Here is a 19,294-nt window from a genome sequence, read left to right on the forward strand (position 1 = left end):
TCTGTGTTAGTGCTAGGCAGCAGTTTGTGTCCCAGCACAGGCAGGAAGTAGCAATCTGTAGTAAAATGTTAAACCCATCACTTACCTGCCTTTTCCCTTTCACAAAGGGGGCTACAGTAAGGAGATTGCCTGTGCCGCTGTCTATAAAATCAAATACTGAGCCCCAATTAGTGTCAAAGTTATGGAAATGAGTCCATACTCTACTGTGAGGAAGACCTAGAGTTGTCCAGATAACTCGAACAATGCAACATATTCCTTCAATATACTTGGGACAAATTCAACATCATGTAATTACCTAACACAATAGTATCAACTCATGACAAATAAATAATGTCCAACTAGAGAATAATGATTACTTTATTTAAATGTAAAACCTAATATCTAAAAACGCTACCTAATCCTAACTAACCTACAGTAGCTATCATTAACATGATCCTATACTACCTTATCTTACACTTAATCTATCTTGACCACTATTGACACATGATGAGGTAAACCATAAACCCTTAATACACTTAGCTCAGTACAATACAAACATCAACTACATCATAAGCATGTACTACATAGACATAGATATCTAAACACACACACACACACACACACACAGACACACACACACACACACACATATATATATATATATATATATATATATATATATATATATATATATATATATATATATATATATATCCGAACTCACAGGTAGCCTCAATGGAGTAAGGCCTCAAGCAGATTGGCATTCTGGTTCCTGTAGTACAGAGGGTGTTCCCCAGTGGGTCTGTCCTGCAAGGCAGTAAAGATTAAAAAAGTTATTACCCAAGTGGGTTGAGGCAGAATTCCAGCGGCCGCCTGCCCCGCTTTACAGTATCCCAACACGAACATCATAGTAGCTCCATCCTGCATATGGAGCCAGCATGCCTGCTTTCCGTGCTGCCAGCTCCACGTGGAGACAGCACGGACCCGCTCCGCAGTGGACCCCACTCCGCGGCTGGGCAACAGCCGCTATTACATCCGAACTCACAGGTAGCCTCAATGGAGTAAGGCCTCAAGCAGATAATTAATTCGCATTTTATTGGGCAAACTTGCAAGCAGGCAAAACAGCAGGAGACTGACATCAAATAAGTTCATTGCCAGACGCGTTTCAGGAACGTGTTTCCCTTCATCAATGGCTCCCAAACTGCCGATTTGCAAAACAGTATCGCTGCACAGTTTTTAAGTTCCAGGGTCCCGCCCCAGTGGGCGTAGCCTTCACGGCATTCTGGTTCCTGTAGTACAGAGGGTGTTCCCCAGTGGGTCTGTCCTGCTGGAATTCTGCCTCAACCCACTTGGGTAATAACTTTTTTAATCTTTACTGCCTTGCAGGACAGACCCACTGGGGAACACCCTCTGTACTACAGGAACCAGAATGCCGTGAAGGCTACGCCCACTGGGGCGGGACCCTGGAACTTAAAAACTGTGCAGCGATACTGTTTTGCAAATCGGCAGTTTGGGAGCCATTGATGAAGGGAAACACGTTCCCGAAACGCGTCTGGCAATGAACTTATTTGATGTCAGTCTCCTGCTGTTTTGCCTGCTTGCAAGTTTGCCCAATAAAATGCGAATTAATTATCTGCTTGAGGCCTTACTCCATTGAGGCTACCTGTGAGTTCGGATATATATATATATATATATATATATATATATATATATATATATATATATATAACCTACTGGCGGTCACCAGTAGGTAGTTATAGTTAGGATTGATTTCCATAGGGAAATCGCAACATTCTATTGGGAATAACTTTGGCGCCAGTTGAGGAATCAGCCTGAATTTTTCAGCAACTTTGCCTCGCGGCTCTCCGCTCCCTCCCTGAAAGTTTGGGGGGGATCCGTCAAGCGGGGGCCGAGATAATAGGGGGTCCCAAAACGTGTTTTCACCATGTTAATTTCCATAGGGCGGTCTGTCGCACTTTTAGCTCGAATGGCTGAATGGATTTTCACCAAACTTGGCAAAATTGTAGGGACTGGTAGCCCGATGTGCCTTTGCTATGTCTCAAGATATGTGCCCCAGAGGATTTTGAGTAATTTAGGTTCAAAAAAATGTATATATCTGTAAGCGCGCCCCTGTACGCGCACCGGGGCGCGCTCCGGGCGCGCCACGCGACTTGCGCACGGAAAGCTGATTGGCTCTCGGGTGTCTGTAAACATTCCAAACAGTTTGGAGCGGCCGCCATCTTGTGTCTTGGTAGGATCGAGACACAAGAGGTGGCAAAAACAAAGGGGGAAATAACCAAAAGGGGCAGGGTAGACCCCCCCTGACCCCCTAGGTTTGATGTGGGGGCCATAAAAGGGTCCCGCGGGTCCAAAAAAACATTTACTTTTTTTTCGGTTTTCACGGGGGGAGCGCCCGGTACGCGCACCGGGGAGCGTACCCTGGAGATAAAATAATGACAGACTTCTTTACAAATGTAGCATTTTTTAATACATTGGAGGGAGTTCTTTTTCATTTTTTTAAGAACACAGCTCTTTGATGAGAATTGGAGGTAGCTCTGAAAAGAACTTTTGTTTTTCTTCTTTTTTTTTAATCAAAAACAAAAACAGGGAACTGGAACCAGCTCAACAGGAGCCAAAAAAAAATAAAAAATTAGGCCTGGGGATAGCAGCGGTGGTTCTCGAGAGCTCGAACCATGAGTGTGACACTTTGCTCCCCATAGCAAAGAAGATGGTCACATTTTCGGCATTTTAATATAGCCTGATTAAAAGCAGGCTGAATATTTGGTATCATCTCCTGTTCACGCCGACGCACATAAGGTGTTGCTCCACCGGTAGAAGTAGAGCCACCATCCCTGGGAGCCTCTCGTGCCAGAGCCCTGACACTCTCCCGTGCATAGTTCTTGGGATGTTTCCTTGACACGTGGCGTATCATCGTCCAGTTCCCGAAGCTGTATTTTTTTTCTGGGATTTCCTCTCGATAAGATGGTGTGGCATATTTGACACTCCACCTTTGGAGCATTTACCTTCTTCTCCCCCTCTGGAATTTTGAAAAATTTCCAAATGAAATGTTCCTTCACAGTTCGTTTAGGAACCTCCTCATCAATGAAATCCTCAGTCTCATCACTGCTGCTGGATGCTCTTGCAGCCATGATAATAGAAGTAAATATGACACAGGTGCCAAAAGCAGGTCTTGCACTCACAAAAGTGAAACAAGAAGTAAAGGAAATGGGTGGGGATTTCAGTCCCCAAAAAAAGTTAGGAACCAATGAAAAGTGTTATTTTCAAGTCACATGATCCTGGCTTTCATCATTTGGAAACCAAAACTGATCTGCACCAATGAAAAGTGTTATTTTCAGATCACATGACCCGACGCGCTTACGCTACGCGCCCCGGGGCGCGCCCGTAGTCGCGCCCCGGGACGCGCCCCGGGGTGCGCAGCGTAAGTGCGTCAGGACGTTGCACGATCGTATGCGATCGCATGCTTTCGGTTGCGATTATGCTGGGCATCATATGACGCATCACGCGTGTACGCGATACGTCACGATGTTGTTTTCGTTCGTGAGAATAGCGCTAACGGGACGCTCCCCGGTACGCGCCCCGGGGCGCGCCGTAATATTGTGCTTACCCGTGCGTTCACCGGTACGCGCCCTGGGAGGGCCCCCGGGTTAAAAATAAAAAAATTAAAAATTTACATATTTATACAATATAAAATTCGTTTTCAAATTTTTCACTTTCTATACCTATAAAGATTTGCTATTAAAAAACCATTGAAATTCACTGAAAACCATAGGTTTCACACCAGTTATAGTTAGGAATTAGCATTTAAAAAACCTATTAAATTCACTGAAAAAACCATAGGTTTTACACCAGTTATAGTTAGCTGAAATTTTACTCGCATAAAACCATTGAAATTCCCATGTTATAGTTAGTTGGACTCACTATAACTTGCGTGTGCAATGCACTGCTGATGAAGTCACATATTACATCACTCATGACATGGTCAGTGACATCACTCAATGACATCACTGATGACCCCATCCTTGTGACAGAGTGACAGACCTCCTTTCACTGTAATGTAACCCTTGAAACAAATATTCAAAAATAGAAACTAAAATTTACAAAAAAAGGAGATAGCCATACCACTTACAACAACCAATTCAATAATTCCACCATCTATATACACATGCACTCATTCACCAACAGTTCAATATAGTCACTCATACATATACTGACTCATCATATGTAGTGATACACCTATACATCCTGTTTCACACCGATAGTCATCCAAAAGTTACTCACACACATACTCACACATGCAAATTAACTATTCAACATCCATTTATTTGCATATACAGCTATACACACACTACCACTTTATTTATAAGGAAACTTACACATACTTACTCTCTTAAACAATCACTTATAGAAACACATACTAATTTAAATAGGAACTCTTACAATCTCTTACTCTCAGATATACTCACTTATATACATCAATATTCACATACACTAGATTAAAACATATGTAGTTACTGATAAAGAAACTAGTGAGACACTCATTCACTCAGTAACACACACATATACACAGTCATCCACCCATACAGTCCTGCACATATGCTGTCGTCAAAACACATACAAAGAGAGAGTCAGTCATTCATGCATCTATGTGCTAAGTAATACCTCCACCAAACCATACAAACACTCATACTGATACTAAGAAAAATATCTAATAACCTATATACATACACATGTACCTACTCACCAACCCATGCAGCCACTTATACACAAAGTGAAACACTAATACATATATTTAAATATTTAAACATTACTCTCTAATATATGTATTCACTAAGATACACTTAATAAACCAGTTAACCAATCAAATTTTTTTTTTAAACTTCCATATAAACACTTATTTAAACATTTATTCTTCCATCAACTTTTACATATACATATATAACACATATTTATTTTTCAGAAAGACACACATTCACTGGATGGTGTCATCAGTGATGTCATGAGTGATGTCACTGACCATGTCATGAGTGATGTAATATGTGACGTCATCAGCAGTGCATTGCACGCGCAAGTTATAGTGAGTCCAACTAACTATAACGTGGGAATTTCAATGGTTTTATGCGAGTAAAATTTCCAGCTAACTATAACTGGTGTAAAACCTATGGTTTTTTCAGTGAATTTAATAGGTTTTTTTAAATGCTAATTCCTAACTATAACTGTCTAATATGTCAGCTTCAACACAGGCTCCCTTGCACCATGACACAAGGGTGCAATCATTTTCACTAGGCAGCCAAATGCACTGTAACTTGTAAAATACAATACATTTGTGCCCTTTGACTTGCTGTGCTGCTCTCTGTGAATAATTGATAAATGTGTTCTTTGGTACGTACATACTAGCCTTGTCACACAGACATGCCTTATACGTTGTGCAGTGTGGATAAAAGCCCAAACCTTCTTCAGTGCTGGCCATTTCTATATTGTAACTCTCATTTGGTCAAAGGGCTCCTGTGCATTTCTTAGCCTCAAGAGTGCTAGCTCCCGGCATCTCAACACAGCATTTAGGTTTGTGGATCAACACAGATTTCAGAACTTTCCATCACAGAAAAGTGAGGAAAATGTATTTTTGTTTACAAAGTTTGAGATTTGCTAGGGTTTCTGGGAAACAGAACCTGGTGAGAGCCACACAAGTCACCCCATTCTGGCTTCCCAAGGGTGTCTAGGTTTAAAAAATGTATAGGTTTGCTAGGTTTCCCTAGTTGCCGGCTGAATTAGGGTTCAAAATCCACAGCTAGGCACATTGAAAAAAGTGTCTGTTTTCAATGGAGCAATTTGATGTGTCTACGTTGCGTTTTGGTCCATTTTTTGTTTTGGACACTAGGCCCACCCACACAAGTGAAGTACCATTTCTATTGTGTTACTTTGGGAATGCGGGGTGTGTCGAACTTTGTGGATCTGCACAGATTCTAGAACACTAAATCACAGAAATGTGAGGAAAATTTGTTTTTTTACCGCGTTTGAGGTTTGCAAGGGATTCTGGGTAACAGAACCTGGTGAGAGCCGCACAAGTCACCCCATCATGAATTTCCTGAAGTGTCTCGTTTTTAAAAATGTATAGGTTTGCTACCTTTCCCTAGGTGCCCGCAGAGCTAGTGTTCACGTTGCATTTTGTCCTGTTTCCTGTTGCGGGCACTAGGCCTACCCACACAAGTGAGGTACCATTTTTATCAGGAACCTTTGGGGAATGCGGGGTAGGTGCAAGTGTGTGGATCCATGTAGATTCGAGAGCTTTTCATCACAGAAATGTGAGGAAAAACTTGTTTTGTTTTTTTACAAAGTTTGAGGTTTGCAAGAGATTTTGTGTAATAGGACCTGGTGAGAGCCACACTTGTCACCTGATCCTTGATTCTCCTGGATGTCTAGTTCTCAAAAATATATAGTTTTGCTAAGTTTCCCTAGGTGCCGGCAGAGCTAGGGTTCAAAATCCACAGCTAGGCACTTTGCAAAAAAATTGGTCGGTTTTAACTGTAAAAATGTTGTGGCCACGTTGCGTTTTGGCCGGTTTCCTGTCACGGGCACCAGGCCTACCCACAAAAGTGAGGTACCATTTTTATCAGTAGATTTTGGGGAATGCGAGATGTGTGGAATTTTGTGGATTCATGCACATTCCAGAAAATTCCATCACAGAAATGTGAGGAAAATGTTTTTTCTTTTACAAAGTTTGAGATTTGCAAAGGGATTCTGGGTAACAGAAACTGATGAGTGCCACACAAGTCACCCCATCCTGGATTTTCCTGGGTGTCTAGTTTTCAGAAATGTATAGGTTTGCTAGGTTTCCCTTGGTGCTGGCTGTGCTAGGGGTTAAAAATCAACAGCCAGGCAATTTGCAAAAAAAATCAGTTTTGGCTGAATAAATGTGGTGTGTCCACATTGCGTGGTGGCCTGTTTCCTGTTGCAGGCACTAGACCTACTCACACAAGTGAAGTACCATTTTTATTGGGAGACTTTGGAAAATGCAGGTTGGGTGGAATTTTGTGGATCCACACAGATTCGAGACCTTTCCATCATAGAAATGTGAGGACATTTTTTCTTTTGTTTTTTTTTTACAAAGTTTGAGATTTTCAAGGGATTCTGTGTAACAGAACCTGGTGAGAGCCACACAAGTCACCCCATCCTGGATTACCCTGTGTGTTTAGTTTTAAAACATGTATACGTTTTCTAGGTTTTCCAAGGTACTGGTGCAGATATGGGGTTCAAAATCCACAGCTAGGCACTTTGCAAAAAAAGGATGTGGTGTGTCCAGCTGAGTTTTGGCCCTTTTTCTGTCGCAGGCACTAGGCTTACCCGCAAAAGTGAGGTATCACCTGTGGCTGTTGCTGTATGTGGTTGTGGCCGCCGCTGCTTTTTAGTCCTTTCAGCCGCCTTATGCTGCCTCCTGCTTCAGCTTGTGCCGGCCTTCAGCCACTTTTTGCCGCAGCTTTTCTCCGTGGCCGTTATCGCCGCCACCACTGCTTTGCCAAGCGGGATCGCAGTGGGGGATTTCAGTGTGGCTGGGCAGCTGAGCAGTGTAGGGGACGGCTCATGGGCAGCACGGCGGCCCCCCACTGCTTCAACTAGAGGTCTGTGGATTGTGGGCGCTGATTTTTGCTCCTCACTCACCCCGCTAACCGCTCGCCTCAGGAGTGGAGTGAGGGTGCAGGAGAGCGGCCAGGCTGAGGGAGGTGGAGAGTGCTATGAGAGCCAGCCAACCACTTGGCCTTGGAAACGGGAAACAGCGGACAAGCAAGTGAGCGAGTGAGAGAGGAGCGGGGTTGCGGGAGTGGGAGGCCAGGGTGGTGAATAGCCTGGTGTGATATCTGGGCTGGCACCTGGGGGGGGGTACTTCTGCAACAGTACTGTTACTTTTGCTGTCAGGCGTTCGCCCTAGGAGCTTTAGGAGCTTTAGGAGCCCTAGGAGCTGGGTTGCCATCCATCTGGTCTCCATTCTGGACACACTGCAATTCCACTCTCGGCCTGGACATTGAGATAGGTGCCAAACCAAACAACCAAAATAATAAAAATTTATTAAAGATGAAGAATAATAGGATAAAAAAAAAAAAAAAAAAAAAAATAAAATAAAAAAGAACAAAAATAGAAGGGCGAACCATGAGGTCAGAAAAATAAAAAAGGAAAAGGAAAACACAAGGAATGACGGCTAAAAACAGCGAAGCATAAATTGGGGGGGAGGCTCAAACGTTAATTTTGCACGTTTTTCCAATCTTTGCAAGAACAAACAATGCACCAAGCAAGATTGACTTCTTAAAAGATCCAATAGTAACAATGCTCACGAATCAAGAGGGAGAAAGCCAACTACCAGCACCAATCACTCCAATAAAGAAAAGAACAACAAGGGACACACAAGTCAAGGACAAGCTTGAGTCAAATGTTTTAAATGACTCAAACAAATCAAGAACGTCCATAGGCTTAACCGAGGTTCTGGTAAAACTAGAACCAATGGAAGAACAAAATAATTATTGTGGGTCCATAACAGACTTGGAACTTATTACATCTAGAGAACAATCCCTGCAAGCCAATGAATTCCAACAAGAGGAGTCCGACAGTCCACTTTTGCAAAAAACTCAAGAACAATCTATAAGCATTGAGGCTCAACAACCAATTGAGGTACTGGTAAAAATCATTAATCAAACATCAAAGCAAGCACACCATGTGGAAGCAGCTCAAAACATTCAGGCACCAGAAAAAAACACACACATTTTAATACCAGCACCATCAAATCATTTGCGCAAAGGCGCGAAGCCGTGTCAAAACCCCGAGACAAATGACTCAGTATCAATAACCAATACAGTGCCATCAATTGACTCAGGAACCATATGGGATATTTTCTTTAAAACATCTCAACTTACTTTGGAGGCACTGAACTACCAATCAAATAAGATGGACGTTCAAGTAGAAATGCTAAATATCATGGCAAATGCAATCACAGGGATTGATCAAAAATTGCCTAACCTTAACTCTCATGCGAGCACAGGCCTACACAACCACACTAAATATGGAGTGTGCCTGCTGCCCAACAATTGATAAATTAGCAACAATCCCGGAAGTCTTGACCACCCTCATTGAGGATTTAAAGATCAGAGTAACCAATGACAACCACAATAACACGCTTGGACGGCCTCAGCATAACGCCACAAAAGAGGAACCAAGCAAGCCCAGGGTAAACACAGACTCAGCACGTGACAATCAACGGATAGCCACTATAGAAAAACCAAATACAGAGGACAAGCAAGAAACCTTAATCCAACGAACACAGATGAATCTGACAAGACGCATGAAGAACAATTTAAGAAAACAAAAGAAGTGCGAAAAGACTACACAAATTAGAAGAAGTTGGGGGCAGTCAACATACGCCTCAAACGAACCAGTAATAACACCAGATCAAAAACAGGACCTGCAAATGAATGAAAAAACATATCCAATCTTTATCAAATTGCCTGAAGCAAATATACAGTCCAGAGATGGTCGTGCAGCGGCGAAAATGACAACCGAACTAGCTACCCGAGAAATTCAGGAGAAACTGAACAAGTGGAGGTAGCAAATAGGGACACACCGGATACAAAAGAAATCTGTTTGGACAAAATATCAAAGGAGAACCCCAGAGACAAAATGGGGGAAAGAAAGAAGCAACCTCAGGGAGTCACACCTCAGTTCTCAGGAGAGATAATAGTCGAGGGACAAACACCTGCATAATATGACTGGCAACAAATTCCATCTTGCCGACACAAGAGATGCAAAACAAGCATCTTCCAACCACTCTACAAATCAAAGGGCAGCCATGACATCTTAAATAGGGGCAACTTACTAAGGCTTCTTTAACATATACCATCACTGTCCAGTATAACAAGTGTAGATATAGTGAGTGTACACTTCCAACCAAGAGACGAAGATCCCACCCAGGAAAATACGGGAGTGACCTGGATAAACCATCATGTTCCAGAAGCTGTGTTCTTGGAAAAAGAAATCTTCAAAAATTGGGGGATAACGAGCATGATACCCGAGCAAGAAAAGTATCTGCTAATTTTACTTGAACCGTCAAATACTACCAACCACACAAAGAAAGTAAAGGAACATCCCCACAGTTTTCTGAAATGCACCTCGAATACACAATTAGATCGGAATTTTAAAAGCCCAAGTGTATCTGTTAGAATACAGGAGGTCACAAGCAGAATAATAAGAGGCACCCCAGAAAATCCGATGGAGGGAGAATAATAAGGGGAAGAACAGTGACACTCAGAGCAGCACTCATCATACCTGACATAAAATAACTCATTGCTGATTTCTTGGGGGATCCTCGAGCGCAGCCTGAGACAAAATTGTCAACAGCGGTAAAAACCGGCATATTAGGGCTATTCCAAAAGACCACACACAGCCTTAAACTTGTCTTCTGGAATATGCAGGTTTACAAAAAGCTCTTAAACAAGTCGTAGCAATAAACAAACTTCTAGAGGGTGATATCATATGCCTACAAGAAACCTAGGCTACAGAGCCGGTACACCTGGAAGGATATGCTGGTTTCCTCAAATTAGCCACTAAACACAACCGCTACAGGTGGGATCTCGACTTTTGTCAAACACTCAAAACAACTAACAGTAAGTATAATAAACACCGATTCAAATATGCTGCAGGCACTTTCAATAGAAGGAAAAAGGGACAAGGAAGACAGCGTCTCACTGCTTTTAATAAATGTATACTTGAACATATTGGGTCAATCGAAACTAGAGGCCACAAAATCTATAATCACCACCATACAGGAAATTCTGTGTACACACTGGCCACCGGCGAAAATGCTTGTGGGGGACTTCAACTTGCACAAACTTGGGAACAAAGCAGTGTGAAAGGAAGCACCTAACTAGCACTGAAAGAACTTCCAATCATTTTTTACTAAATTACGATCTCAACTCAGTCGAGAACCTATTAAAAAGCTCCGACTCAAACAACCAAATGGCAACTACATTTACGAATTGCTCCACAATCGATTATATTTTTTTATGCAACCAACTCACATTCAAGATTGAAAATATTGAAATTAATGCAGATGACACTAGCGATCGTGCATTACTCCAGGTTGAACTGAACATCACAATCAAAGAATGGGAAAAAATCATGGCGGTAGCCCAATCGACAGGCATTGAGGAACATGCCCTGGTGAGAAGAATAAAATGGAACAAGTATCAGGTGATGGCATTTAAGGACTGGAAAGAAAAACAAGAACGCACAGGTAATCACTCGGGGGTTGAACCCAACATGGAAAACTGGTCAGAGTGGACCATTGAAACAGCTTTGAAGAAAGCTGAGCCAAACCATAAGAAAAACTACTATAAAAACTGTGCATAACAACACAAAACTGAGTGAGATTACTCGCAACCTAAACAAGGCAAAAAGAACACATAAGATCGTAGGTTCATAAAGAACACTGGACATGCGCAACAAACTGCATAAAGAGCGGAAACAACTGCTATGGGTTCTCGAGCAAAACAAGCTTGATGAAGAATGGACCCACAAGCTAACAAAACCCCATAAACATTGACAACTCTGGCAATATATAGCCCAGTTGGATAATTATAAAGTAGATCTGCGTAAATCGGTACATCCTGACGCATGTTTGAGACATATGTCAGCAATGTATGTGGAAAAGAAAAGTTGCACTGAAATCGGAAGGACCATGGACGGCTGTAGGAGAGTAGGATCTGCTTACTATGGTTACCCCAACTTTATGCTGTGTTTCACTGATTTATCGACTTTAGTCTGGCTGGGGCCCAACTGACCAGGACCCCAGCCTAGCTGCTTCCTTTCTAAACTACATTAGGTACACACCAGATTGGTTACTGGGTTACCTTTGTGAGTCCCTAGTATATGGTACCTTAGATACCAAGGGCATAGAAACCCCAAAGGCCTACCAGGGGCTGAATCATGTATTATGCCACCCCTGGGAAACCTTCCAAAATGACACCACAGGTCTGCTACTGCAGCCTGGGTGAGGTGGTGCTTGCACCCCTTACTTAGATATAGTATACCTATATCTACCTTTTAAAACAGACACATATAAACCTAGAAGTCACTCCTATGGCAGGCCTTGACAATCCTGGAAGTAGAGTGCTTGGTTGTGTGTGAGAGGGTGCCCTAGCATGAGCTGAGCCCCTCTGCAGCTTTCGGAATCCCTTCCTTATAGCTGTTCTGTGATACAGCCATACCAAATACTCTTAAGTGCATTATAACCTCGCGGTTAATGTCAACTTTAGAATGGCTGCATCAAAACATGTCGTGTTTGGTGTCAAACACTTTGGAATACTACCCCCTCCCCCTTCTAGAGGGAGAATACATGTACACACTGGTCTAACCGGTAAAAGTTAAACAGAGCCCCAGCAACACAAAATGGATGCTGCTGCCACAGACACAGGTCTGACCTCCTGCTGCTGGATGAAACCCTGGCAGGGGAGGCATGGACAATAGGTTTCCTGTCCAGGGAGGTGTAACCACCTCCCCAGACAGGCTTTAGTGTATTGGGGCAGGGTGGGTGCATTCACTGAATGCTTTTCAGACAGTGCCTGGGGCACACAAGGTGTCCCTGTGCATTTATCAGTTCAAACCAGTTGCTGGGGCACTTAGCCCCAGCTCTGGCGCGAACCTGGACAAAGGGGAAGGGGTGTAACCACCCCCAAACCAGGTGCTCCCATAGGTGGGACCTTAGAGTTAGTCCATCCCCTAAACTTAGTATAAGTATAGGAACCCAGTCCCTAGGACTTTAGATTACCCTGGATGAAACTCTGCAACATACATCTTGGACCTTTGACCTTCTATTTCGACTAGAAGACTGAAGAAATCTCCCTTGGGGTCAAGGAGTGAATCCCCTGTTCAAACCGGCACCAAAGAAGCATCTTGCCGGTCTGCATTTTTGAGGCTCCCGACAGATCCAGAAGAATCTGGGACACATGACACTGACTACCAGACATCACTGAGGCCGACACAAGTCCCCAGCAAAGCAGAGACCTGTAGCCATCACAAGAGACGTGGGACCGGAACTCCTGGACATCCAGCACATTTGCTAGTGCATCAACTTCCCGAGCTTTCCTGAAGTTGTGCATTGGGCTACTTGTAGTCCAACCCTGAGCACCTTTTGCACCGAAGCTTGTGGGCCTACACTCCACGAGTGTTCCGTTGGCCCGCTTCCTGCATTTCTGCTCGAGGCCCCTTCGCGATCCCTGGTCCATCGACTGGTGGGTCCCCAAGAAGGAATCTCCTTTGTTTCTTAGGCTTTCCTGGTTGCTCCAGACGTGCCCTGACTCCCCTCCAAAGGGTGAGTCCCTCAGACCTTGCTGGTCTGCACCGGAGCCAATCTTTTGATTCTGCGTGGGTTGCTGTTGCCAAGGCTTGTTGGGTCCAATCCGGATACCAATGTTGCAGCACTCGACATCCATCGTGGGACAGCTCAAATCCAGCTCCTGGATGTCGTCGATGCCTCCTGGTCCTCGTGGCTGAAGAGTCAAGCTTCACCTACATCACCTGAAATTACCCGACATCGGCTGGCATCTTCTTGTTGCCTCCCTGGTCACTGGCAAGTGACCCAGACTCTGTCCCCTCTGCTTTCAGGTGCTTCAAATCTTCTATCCATCCTTGGATCCATCTGGACACTCTTCATCTGGTTGCCTGCAACACTTCTTTGCAGCTCTCCATAGGAAACGATGACGAAACCCATCACGAAAAGACACCTATGCACCCGGCTTACCTGGGTGAGGTAACACAAGTACTTCGGTGCTCCCGTGGGTCTTGACTCTAGAACTGTCCAGTACTGAAGGGGTTTGTTCCTAGTACACTCCTAAGTGTCCTTAATCTTTAAAAATCTAACCTCAACTTTCTACATAGAAGTCCATGGTGATTTGCGGCTGTATTTAGACACTGCACGCGTCCCCCGTGGGTCTCCTGCGTCCCTGCCTTGGGTGGTTCCCCAGCGGTTCTATAGGCCCTAGGCCTTGTCTCTATGCTCCTCGTGGTTCTTATACCACTTTCTTAGTATATGGTTTGTGAGGCACCTAGGGCAAAACGTATACTGTGCTAATTTACTGTGTGCTATTTGAGTAATTGTATTGTACTTTTACCTCTAGTCTCATAAAGAGACTAGAGGGGTGTTTTTAGAATAAATATATATATTTTATATATATATACCTAGTGTGGTTCTCCTTTAATTTGATCACTCATGAGATTATAGACTGGTAAAACAAGTTGCTTTACATTCCTTCAAGGCTTAGCCTGAAGGCTGCTCTCCACAGCCACCACTAGGATAGCTTTCTATAAAGGTTGTCTTTAAACCTACCATCAATAAGGGTCATTTGGACTGGTGCAAGGTGCCCACTAGAATAGTGGACAGCATATGCCAGGCCAACTTCTCACAACGGCCACACAGCGAGCATAAATGTAGTGGAACCTACTAATGTAGTCATGAGCAATGACAAAGATGCAACAAATAGTTTAAAAGATAAGGAAAGACTGGGCACTAGGTCCCAATGGCCTACCGGGTGCTATGTTTAGAGAAGATCCAACATACTGGGGGAGCGTCCTATCCAATCTATTCACTGAATGCCGACTACAGGCCAAGGTGCCAGACTCGTGGCGCGGGTCAATCTTACAACCCATATACAAGAAGGGCGATAATACAAAATAAAAAAACTACAGATTAATCGCCCTATTAGACATCGAAGGGAAAGCCTATACAAACACCCTGTTGACAGAACTAAACAGATGGGTTGAAGATAATGAAATCCTTCCCCCTTATCAAACAGGTTTCCTCAAAGGCTGTTCGACAATCGATAACATCGAGGCCATATCATACTTTAGTCAGCAAGCCAACGTCAAAAATAAGAAACCAGTCTTTGCCTGCTTCACAGACTATTCAGCAGCCTTCAACGGAGTGCCACATTGTTAGCTTCGGTCCAAATTGCGTAATTGGTAAATTCACCAGGCCTCCTCAACGCTATCATCTCGTTATACCGCAATACCTGGATCAAAGTTTAATTAGCAAACAACACTACAACAAAGAAGTGCCTTACAAATCGAGGCCTAAAACAGGGTTATGTACTTGCTCCAACACTTTTCAATCTATATACAGCGAACCTGGGCAAGACGCTCCACAACGCCAACCTCGCAGTCCCAAAAATTGGAGTCAATAAAATCCAAATTTTACAATACGAGGACGGCTTAGTGGTGATGGACCACACAAAAATAGGACTACAAAGGGGACTAGACGCTTTAAACGCCTACAATCAGATCAATGAATTAACAATAAATCGAGAAAAGACCAAACTATTGATCTTCGGGAGTTATATAAGAAAAACACTCTTCAAATGGCACATGGGCAAAGAGACAATAACTGTTTCAAAGTCTTATAATTATCTCGGGTGTTGGATGAGTGACTCGGCAAAGCAACTTTGCATTTACACAAAATGAAATCTAAAGTAGAGTCTACAATCTAGGCTTTGTGTAAACTATATGAGAAAATGCAGAGCCCAACCACCATCCCAATCAGAAAGGTGTTAAATCTAAAATAAGGGCAATCGCAGGTTAACCACAGCAGGCATTCCCAGGCAAAATGACCACCATGATGGAAAAAGCACAATGCCGGGCGTACAAACGCATATTTAAACTACCCAAATACACCCACAATAGCGGGATTCGGCTGGAAAGAATGCTTGGGGGTACACGCAAAATATTATAACCTACTCAAAGCTCCGGAAGGGAGCCTGAAGAACATGCTAAAACCCATACATGAAGGTCCTCCTAATCCATGGCAGGACTTCATGTAGGAAGCAGTAGAAGTTTTAGATTTGGCAACTCAGAATTGGGGTCAAGAGGCCATAACCTACCCGGCTATCAAGAGGGCAATCAATAAACAATGCTATCAATTGTCAAGAGAAAGTGATCTAGCACATTTTGAGAGTGGAAGTGGTCAATCAGGGCTGATCGCTACATATATGAAGCACAAATCCCAGCCTTACCTTCATTAAGCATTGGGGAGAAAGGCCCTAAAAAACATTCAGTGGGCCAGACTAATGCCTCTCCCAATAAATTAACTAAATCTGGGCTGGAAAGCACTTGAACACAAAATCAGCTGTAGAATCTGCAATTTCAAAACCGAATCATTACTACATCTGACGTGCTGCTGCCCGGGTCTCCTACAATTTTGTCTGAAGCTACTTAAGCCAATATGGCTACGCAAAGGTGTTCGGACAGTAAAAGAAGCTTTTGTGACTCTATTTTCTCGTACTCAACCGACCAACCTGGCTAAAATCGGGAGATATATGGAGGGAGTGCGTTCCAGACTTGTTAAAGAATAAGATCAAGCCAACTGCAAGAAAACAGACTCGCAGTGGACAGACTAAGGCACACTTCCGTCATAATGCTTCACACATAATTAATTTATTAATTTTTAACATTTTCGTATTTTATTTGTACTTTCCATGGAAGGAAATTGGTTATAATTGTAAATAAATTTCTTTTAAGTTTCTGCTTTTAATTATTCTGTTAAATTGCAAACGGTTTTAAGTAACTGTGCAATAAAAATAAATATCAAATATTATAAATGGAGAAATTGTTATACAAATAGAGCAACTATAAGCACGTCCAAACCTAAACTAAGCACTATGACATACCAGTGTCATGGAACATTTAGACACACACACATATATATACTTTTTTAAGATCATGGAATGCAGTTAGTCACCTCACAGGACTGATCTGCCTGAAGGTGAAAGGTCAAAATGTCTTACATCATTTATCAAAACCAGGCCCCATATATGTGATATAGTAAAAATTGCTGGCCAGCTTCATCACAGGCTCCCTTGCACCATGACACAAGGGTGCAATCATTTTCACTAGGCAGCCAAATGCACTGTAACGTGTAAAATACAATACATCTGCGCCCTTTGACTTGCTGTGCTGCTCTGTGTGAATAACTGATAAATGTGTTCTTTGGTATGTACATACTAGCCTTGTCACACAGACATGCCTTATACGTTGTGTAGTGTGGATGATGATCTGCATTGTGAATGTAGTCATAGGGGCTGATGTAGCCACATATTATGGAGTGTTTGTGTCACATGAGTGAGGGAAAACAGCAATAAATGATTAGTCCATTTACATTCCCATACCTTCTTTAGTGCTGGTCATTTCTATATTGTAACTTTCATTTGGTCAAAGGGCTGCTTTGCATTACTTAGCCTCAAGAGTGCTAGCTCCCTGTATCTCAACACCGCAGTTAGGTTTGTGGATCAACACAGATTCCAGAACTTTCCATCACAGAAAAGTGAGGAAAATGTTGTTTTTTTTAACAAAGTTTGAGATTTGCAAGGGATTCTGGGTCACAGAATCTGGTGAGAGCCACACAAGTCACCCCCTCCTGGCTTCCCATGGGTGTCTAGGTTTCAAAAATGTATAGGTTTGCCAGGTTTCCCTAGGTGCCGGCTGAACTAGGGTTCAAAATCCACAGCTAGGCACATTGAATAAAAAGGGTCCGTTTTCAATGGAGGAATTTGATGTGTCCACGTTGCGTTTTGGGCCGTTTATTGTTGTGGACACTAGGCCTACTCACACAAGTGAGGTACCATTTCTATTGTGAGACTTTGGGAATGCGGGGTGTGTCGAAGTTTGTGGATCTACACAGATTCTAGAACATTAAATCACAGAAATGTGAGAAAATGTGTTTTTTACAGCGTTTGAGGGTTGCAAGGGATTCTGGGTAACAGAACCTGGTGAGAGCCGCACAAGTCACCCCATCCTGAATTCCCTGGAGTGTCTAGTTTTTAGAAATGTATAGTTTTGCTAGGTTTCCCTAGATGCCCGCAGAGCTAGCGTTCAAAATTCACAGCTAAGCCCTTTTTCAAATAAAGGGTCAGTTTTCACTCTAAAAATGTGGTGTGTCCACGTTGTGTTTTGGCCTGTTTCCTGTTGCGGGTACTACGCCTCCCCACACAAGTGAGGTACCATTTTTATCAGCGGGGTAGGTGGAAGTGTGTGGATCCACGTAGATTCCAGAACTTTTCATCTCAGAAATGTGAGGAAAAATGTGTTGTTTTTTTTACAAAGTTTGAGGTTTGCAAGAGATTTTGTGTAACAGAACCTGGTGAGAGCCACACTTGTCACCCGATGATTGATTCCCCTGGATGTCTAGTTCTCAAAAATATATAGCTTTGCTAAGTTTCCATAGGTGCTGGCAGAGCCAGGGTGCAGAATCCACAGCTAGGCACTTTGCAAAAAACATGGGTCAGTTTTAACTGTAAAAATGTTGTGTCCACGTTGCGTTTTGGCCCGTTTCCTGTCACGGGCACCAGGCCTGCCCACATAAGTGAGGTACCATTTTTATTGGTAGATTTTGGGAAATGCGAGGTGTGTGGATTTATGTGGATCTATGCAGATTCCAGAAATTCCCATCACAGAAATGTGAGGAAAATGTTTTTTTTTTACAAAGTTTGCGATTTGCAAGGGATTCTGGGTAACAGAAACTGATGAGAGCCACACAAAAGTCACCCCATCCTGGATTTTCTTGGGTGTCTAGTTTTCAGAAATATATAGGTTTGCTAGGTTTCCCTTGGTGCTGGCTAAGCTAGGGTTCAAAATCCACAACCAGGCAATTTGCAAAAAAAAGTCAGTTTTCGCTGGAAAAATGTGGTGTGTCCACGTTGCGTGGTGGCCTGTTTCCTGTTGCAGGCACTAGGCCTACCCACACAAGTAAAGTACCATTTTTATTGGTAGACTTTGGGAAATGTGTGGTGGGTGGAATTTTGTGGATCCACACAGATTGCAGACCTTTCCATCATAGAAATGTGAGGCCCTTTCTTTTTTTTTTTTTAACAAATTTTGAGATTTTCAAGGGATTCTGTGTAACAGAACCTGGTGAGAGCCACACAAGTCATCCCATCCTGGATTACCCTGTGTGTTTAGTTTTAAAAAATGTATAGGTTTTCTAGGTTTCCCTACGTGCTGGCGCAGAGATAGGGTTCAAAATCCACAGCTAGGCACTTTGCAAAAAAAGGATGTGTTGTGTCCATGTTGCGTTTTGGCCCTTTTTCTGTCACAGGCACTAGGCTTACCTGCACAAGTGAGTTACCATTTTTATCAGGAGACTTTGGAGAATGTGGGGTGGGTGTAATTTTGTGGATCCATGCAGATTCCAGAACTTTCCATCACAGAAATGTGAGGAAAATAATCTTCTTTTTACAAAGTTTGAGGTTTGCAAGGGATTCTCGGTAACAGAACT

At 43.0% G+C, this 19,294-nt stretch overlaps 1 long non-coding RNA gene across 1 annotated transcript in view; it reads right to left on the reverse strand.

Moving 5' to 3' along the window:
* Window positions 1-19,294, reverse strand: part of LOC144824809 (uncharacterized) — a 100,517-nt gene that overhangs the window by 15,581 nt on the left and 65,642 nt on the right. The window contains exon 2 of the long non-coding RNA XR_013609129.1: window positions 704-786. This is a non-coding gene — a long non-coding RNA (uncharacterized LOC144824809). The remainder of the gene's footprint in view (window positions 1-703; window positions 787-19,294) is intronic.

This window comes from Lissotriton helveticus, chromosome 3_1 (genome assembly GCF_964261635.1).
Source record: "Lissotriton helveticus chromosome 3_1, aLisHel1.1, whole genome shotgun sequence".
In the NCBI taxonomy this organism is placed as follows: Eukaryota; Metazoa; Chordata; class Amphibia; order Caudata; family Salamandridae; genus Lissotriton; species Lissotriton helveticus.